Raw genomic sequence first — 7,247 nt, 5'->3', positions numbered from 1 at the left:
AGAACGGTTGTGTGGAATGGGGGAATAACTTTTGACACCGACAAACTGAAGAATGAACAGATCTATGAGGTAACCGTCTCAATGGTCCAGGCTCAGGAAACAAAGAGTATATATGGCCTGGGGCGATTGTAGCTTCCCTTCTTCGTGTCCGATAGACAAGGACAATAAATAGTAGAGCATAGTGCAATTTCATGTTGGCATCTTCTCCACTGAAAGCTATAACCCAAAGACTGAAGACCAAAGTGCTTTACCCCACTTCTGACCCGAATCACCCCCCTCCTGCTAGGTACACGTGCACTCAAGTTAACCTCTGCTTTGACCTGTGTGCCAGGAGTCGGATGAGAGAGAGAGAGAGAGAGAGAGAGAGAGAGAGAGAGAGCGAGAGCGAGAGAGAGAGAGACACACACACACACACACATAGACAGAGACAGACATAGAAAGACAGAAGCGGAGAGACTCAGAGGGAGACACAGACAAAGACATACATACAGAGGGAGAGAGAGAGAGAGAGAGAGAGAGAGAGAGAGAGAGAGAGAGAGAGAGAGAGAGAGAGAAAGAACTGTAACTGATCTCGTGAGAACGGTAACAAAACGAGACATGTTACCTCTCCGAATGCATTCCAATAGATGACCACTCCTGCGGCCATCAACAATCCAAGCAGCGTGCTGAAACTAGGATAGCTAGATACCCTCCTGGGATGCATTATTCTGTGTTCTTTGGCCTGGGGGGAGGAGGGGGTGGGGGGGGGAGCAGGGGATGAGGACAAATTGAAAGTAGAATTAAATTACATATTCTTACTCCGAATCACATATGGCATTGACGCAGTCTGAGATGCTAAGGTCTGAACATCGCTACCCGTCTAAAAACTTTAAAGGGAAGCAACCCCACCACAAAAAAAGTGTCAACGGATGCGTAGGTAAGGATGCGTCACTATACCGCTCCCGGACACGTGGTAAATCATACGACTTTTTCAGCTCAGAGGAGGAGGTCATGATATTTTTCGCTCTCGTGGCCGGTTTGCCTTGCTCTTTGCTCGGTTCCCTCCGGCTACTACCCGTCTTATTCGCCTTCTGCTTCATTAGTTGGTGAGCTCTTTCCATTTTGTCATGTTTTCGACAGGAATTTTGTCTTGGCTACTGAGTCTTTGTTCATTCTTTGGACTTGTACTTTTCAGTAGCATTTTCGTTTGGCCGCCATTTTGGTTTCAGCTTGACTGATAACTTTTTGGTGCGCGGCTCTTTAGGGGATGTCAAGGGTAAAGGCTTTTCTAAGCCTATATCATGCTGGACTGATCGTGTAACCTCTGCGAACGCCAAGAAGAAGAAGCCTATATCATTGGTGTTTTCTTCTTTTCCACCTGTTCGTGTTGTCTTTCTGACGACGCTTACATTATTGTAATTTCTGTGCCTTTTTCTGCCCCGGCTGAACTTATAGTTTTTGGGGCAGTCAAGCATTTTTCATAGCTTATTTGCTGTAGCATTGGTTTTGGCTCCATCTTTGATGTGTTAGTCTGGCTGACAGTGTCAAAGCTAGCGTGGTTTTTACTAGCCCTAGTCTTCTTTTCAGAAGTTACCGAATTGTTTGTGGTTTCAGACGCGGTTGTTTACCATGTCTCTGGCATTCTCAGTGGTTCGCAAATGAACTTAGCGCCCATTTTGGGACTTTGTTCGTTTGTCCTCTCCGTCACCTCCCGAGTCCTGTGCTCTCAGTGGTGGCGTATTGTGTGGTTGGACACGGACCCTAACTCAGAAAGCATTACAGCTATCTCCCAAGGTTTCGCATACTTTGGCATGATTGTCTTACGGTCACCTGGAGAGTTCGTCCTACTCAGCACTGAGTGGACAACCTTAAAGGCATATGTACGCGCTCCTGTGTTTACAAAGTGTAGTTTGCCCATAATCGATGTCAAACGCACCATAAGACCATGTAATGACGATATGTCGCCATGCGCGGACCATATACATGCATTACAGCTTGTTTTAGAGTCTCAAAAACTTTGGATGTAAACAAAGACGCGGAGTTATTTCCCTTGCGTCAACGCTACCTCTGTTGGCAAATCTATAAATAGGACGATCCAGATCAAAATGAAAATTAACATATCTCAACATTGAAGGGGTCCTAGACCACAATATTTTGCAGGGAACTTAATTTAGCATGTCTCCAGCTGTTGGTAAAGCAATTAGCGTGTATAGTCATCGAGTACATATGGCTTTAAAGGTCCAGACCATGCTGTTTTAGCGTCAAAAACGCTTCGAATCGTGTTCCTGCGCGACCGAACACTTCCCGATGTTTGCAGTTAGTTAGAAAACCACTTTCTTACCGTCTTCAACAATGTTTGGTTTACTTCGGAATCTTCTAAGGCCGTAATCCGACGAATTTTGTGACCGAAGCGACGGATTTCTTCTCCAAAACGACCCGCCATTGTGCCGCGTGATCTTCGCGAGACTGGCTTATGAATAAATTATCCGTGACGTCACACTGTGTGAAGATGGTTGTTTACCAACATGGCAACAAGCGTAACTGCAGACGAAATTGAACCGTACAAAGTCATGTTCGAACTACCAGTTTCTCTCCTCGAATCAAGCATGAAAGATGAGGAGCGGAGGCCACTTCCAGCAGTAGTGAAAAGACAGTGACGATGAAAATTGCGACTCTGTTTGTCTCAGCGATCAAAGGTAAACACGCCCGCTCTCTGTGCTGAACTTATCGTCTGCTTTCGAGTCTGTGCTATTTTTTCACTCTCGCCTTGTCAACGCACTCGCGAATAAGTGGGATATTGTTTAAGTGTTCATGCATTGCATTCACGAGTAAAAGAACAACAGCTCATCGCAGTTTTAACTGTTCTTGATTATTTCAGAGACTGGTGTCAGAGTGGCCACTGCACCTGTTGTATTGTGTGGGAGGGGCAGATTTGAGAGAGAGAGGAAGCTAGCCTGAGGTACATTGTAGAATGAAAACTTGCAGGGGAGCAAGAATGCATCACCAGCCACGAAGGTGTACATACAACTTTTTTTGAGGTGCCTATATTTGTTTGATTGTTAAATGTATGTATTTGTTGTTGTTTTTAAAGGCTATCAAGAAAACTGTTGTCATTTAAATTTGTAACACTCAGGCACATATAGTTTCACACACACACACAAGATTAACTCACTTGCATGCCCACAGAAGAAGTTTGCTCTTCACATTGTTCTGTTGTTGTTGTTTTTATAATGTAATCATTGTAACATCAACACTCAGTAATAACCAATATTACAACACAATCACTTTTCCATCAGAACTCACTCACATACTACATGTATTAAACCCTGGTTTATGGACACTTGCATTTGTACTTTGCATGGGAAAGCAGCCTGAATTTCAGATGAACTTTAATAAAAGAAGATTTATATGTATGTTGCTCTAGATGCATGTTTTAATAAATAATAATGACATTCAGGAAAGTAAAAGGACTGTTGAAGTTTGCTGTTGTAAAATGTCTGATGATTAGGGTTCTGTTGCACATTTAGTGAATTGACTGTACCAATTGCTGTTATTATTTACACCCAATCAGTGCATCCACATGATATTATGTAGCTTAAATTAAAGAACATGTTTTGATGTGTTCAGAACATACCGACAAGTTGCACACTCACTGACTTTCCGAAAGAACAGGAAAGTTCTTCCTGCCTGTCTGGTCACTGCCATCAGAGACCTCTTTCTGTCACAGAGCTACACAGGCTTCAAATATATGTAAGATAAATAAAAGGTACATTACAACTCTCAACTGCGGGGTGTGTGTGTGTGTGTGGGGGGGGATGTGCATAACCATTGCATACTTAAGGTCGGCTTAAACTGCAAACAGAAATGTGGAGCTTGCGTAACAATTCTTGCTTTGTCAGCCTCAGTCTATATAGTTGGTCACCAGTTGGGGCGTCCTGCTTGGTGACAACTTGAGCTTTGTCAACTGGTCTAGCTGTAGCAGTCAAAGTCTGGGCACTGTTGCATTGTAGTCTTGCTGTGTATGCAGAGCTTTGTTGTAGCTGCCAAGGCCAGTGTTGCCATAGGCCAGTGTTAGGATCACCACCCCCTCAAACAGCTCCTTCAGTTAACCTGATGCCTGTTTTAGACAGAAAAAAAAAGTTACCACAATCAGCAGAACTTTCACTGGAGAATGGGCATAATTCTTTCATACTTTCTTTCTCATAGCTTTTTTTGTTTTTATAATCTCTTCATTACACTAAATAACATCCATCTTAAGACCTATTTTGAGCCTGAATTTAAGTTGACTAGTAATGATATTAATCATAATGTATTTATTTTTATAATGTACAAACTAGAGTATGTATGTGGATATGTGTGTGATGGTGCTGGTATGGATATGCGTGGTTTGGGTTATGTGTGTACTGATGTGTACATTTTATGTGTTTTGTATGTTTTGCGAGTGCGATTTTTTGTGATGTTATTCTGTACACCAGCCAAAACAAAATGTCTGGTATATTAGATAATAAACGCACCTTTAAATTTATTAGCGACTACACCCCGTCACCCTGCAGTCCCCCTCCCCCCCATTACACCCTACACTTTTAACATTGTATAAAAAATCATGTCCCAATATAGGTCCCTAGTTACCTGGGAGGACGTTAAGCTCCATAATCAACATCAACAACGTATTGAATTGAATTGAAAAGCTGGGGTTAGGAGGTCTAACTTCTTGAATTAAAGTGTTTTTTCTCAGGTGCATGTAGTTTTTTATTTGCTTGAAATCATGGTGTATTCTGGTTGTAAGAGAAGAGTCAATTTCCTTGTAAGCCTGCAAAATTAAGATTTGTCATTTTTGAAGTACATTTTTGTAAGAGTCCAAAATAGTCCAGGATAAGGAGGAAAAACATAGGGTGGGTCAGGAAATCTGAAACATTGCATAGTTTTGTTTTGCCTATGTAGACACAAAAAGTACTCAGAGTACTCCCCCCCCCCCCCCCCCCCCAAGAGAGCATAGCTTAGTTTTAATTATTTTAATGCCACTGTTAGCAAGAGGAGTACTACAGACAGCAATCAAACAGTGGATTTTTTCTGTAGACATTGTTATTTCTGTTTAGGTGTTTCAGTAGTTTTCTATGCGGATAAATCATGCTGCATGATCACTAGAAACAATCCAGCTCTGTAGCATGCAAGTTTTTTAAAGGTTTTTTTCCCATGTTACTCTGAGAGAAAAAAACAACCCACAGAGATAAAGTTGAACTGGCAGTTTGACTGAAGCAGTGGTAATAACACAGAGTGCTCTTCCTACAATCAATTTTTTTTATGTGGATGATGATGTCCATACATGTACAGTTTGGTTGTATTATTTTGCTAGACTATTTGTTTCTGTTAGATATATCTGCTCACATGATTGTTGTTCATAATTTGACATTACATTTACTGCTGATCAAAATGTATTGTTGGAATAGGTCTGCTTAATATTCTGACTGCAGTTTTGTAATAAAATCAAATAACACAGATGTTTTAAGTATCAAAGTGCTTTTCACACACACACACACACACACACACACACACACACACACACACACACACACACACACACACACACACACACACTATGAGTATGACTGCAAACATGAATTTGTACTTGTATTAATTATAATTACTGTATTACAGAACCTGATCTGAAAAAAAGGACAACAGCAAATTATTCATGCAAGCTTGCTGTATTAACGATTTCTTTATCCATTTAATACAACACTGAATTAGAAGATAACAACTATAACAACGTGTGTGTGTTTGTGTGAATGTCTATGTGTATATGGACGGACACTGATTAAACCTGAGACTCATCGATTACCCAGGTGAGTGTAAAAGAGGGAGAGAGAGAGGGAACTTTAAGGTGGGTGCATGGGGACGGACATGTAGTAACAGATATATGTTTTAATCTGTAATCTTAACACATGTGCTTAAAATTAGGAACAGATGCCATTCCACTACAAATACTGTCAGTCTGACAAAAACGCCCAGTGACACTGAACCCCTATCCCTTACAGAACACATTCAGTATACATGTACTCACTTCCTTTCGTCTGCGTTTAGTGAAAGCAGATCGTTCTGATGACATTGGTATCCGGTTTCTGACCTCCTGTGAGTGGTCAACAATTGTCGGAACTGGAACTGCGTTAGGCAACAGCTGTTTTGTGTGTGCCAGGTTTTCTTGCCGGCTTAACTGCGTTCGCATTGGAAGAAAGTGTCGCGAAACACAGCACATCGTGTTGGCCGTTTCCAGTTAATCAGTCTTGCTGCAGAAGTTGTAAGCCCATCGGAAAAAGGTGACAACTGATGCCTGAACCTTTTTTCTATACTTCATAGCTATCAGCAGCCGTGCGCATTCCTTCGGCGTGTTGTTGATGCTCGATGTAGGCAAACGCCCACTTCAGCGTAAGCTGTAACTTTCGGTTTCCGGGTACAAAATGACGTCACAGCCGGTTCTCGTCTACTGGCGGCCATTTCGAATTCTCGTTTAGCAGACGAATTTGGCGGAACGTTTTTAATTAAATCACAATGATAAAGCTACGAATCGGTGAATTTCTTTACATTTTTGGAATCTTTAGGTGCATTTCTCTAACCTTCAGTCATCGGTTAGTGGTTCTAATAACCTTTAAAACAGCGTGGTCTGGTCCTTTAAGCACTGATCGTTCCAGGGCATTGGTATTTCCATTCCAATAGAAAGGGGGGGGGGGGGCGCAGCCTGTCTTTCCCCTTGCCTCGGTTCGGGTTCTTGAATCCAGGGCTTGGGTCTCTTCCTTGGCCGTTTTACGGTCTAGAGGATTGGACGAAGTGTTGGGCACAGCTTACTGGCGCTCTGACGATGTCTTTTTCAACTTTTACCTGAGAGACATCGCGGCTGTCCGGCATGATGGTTCTCGGTCCCTTCCTGCCCTGGTTGCAGCGGGCCAGTTCCTGTCTAGGACTTAAGAGTGAGTTAGGTTTTTCAGTCTTTCCCACCGCCTTGTTGAAGCTATCTGTTATATGTGATTCGGTGTAAGAATATGTAATTTAATCGAACATTTTAAACGTAAATTTTCATTTGATTAATATACTTACCCGAATCACATAGTTTATGCCCGCCCACCAACCCCGCTTTTGGTTTTTAGTTTCTTTAAAAGCCGTATGATTTACCACGTGTCCGGGAGCGGTAGTGACGTAGTACACACCAAGGGGAGGTAACTCCCATGGTCTAGCGTCCTTACCTACGCATCCGTTGACACTTTTTTGTTGTGGGG

The 7,247-nt window shown here is 42.3% G+C and overlaps 2 long non-coding RNA genes across 2 annotated transcripts; one reads left to right on the top strand and one right to left on the bottom strand.

Annotated features, from left to right (window-relative positions):
• Nucleotides 1–1,846: 1,846 nt before the first annotated feature.
• Nucleotides 1,847–5,480, top strand: LOC138946017 (uncharacterized). Its single transcript, XR_011449167.1, has 2 exons — nt 1,847–2,675; nt 2,858–5,480. It is a non-coding gene; the product is annotated as an uncharacterized lncRNA (long non-coding RNA).
• Nucleotides 3,602–6,645, bottom strand: LOC138946010 (uncharacterized). The gene is made up of 2 exons (XR_011449160.1): nt 6,041–6,645; nt 3,602–4,096 (listed from the first exon to the last, which is right to left on the bottom strand). It is a non-coding gene; the product is annotated as an uncharacterized lncRNA (long non-coding RNA).
• Nucleotides 6,646–7,247: the final 602 nt, after the last annotated feature.

This window comes from Littorina saxatilis, linkage group LG13 (genome assembly GCF_037325665.1).
Source record: "Littorina saxatilis isolate snail1 linkage group LG13, US_GU_Lsax_2.0, whole genome shotgun sequence".
In the NCBI taxonomy this organism is placed as follows: domain Eukaryota; kingdom Metazoa; phylum Mollusca; class Gastropoda; order Littorinimorpha; family Littorinidae; genus Littorina; species Littorina saxatilis.
This window is presented reverse-complemented; position numbering and strand designations above follow the sequence as displayed.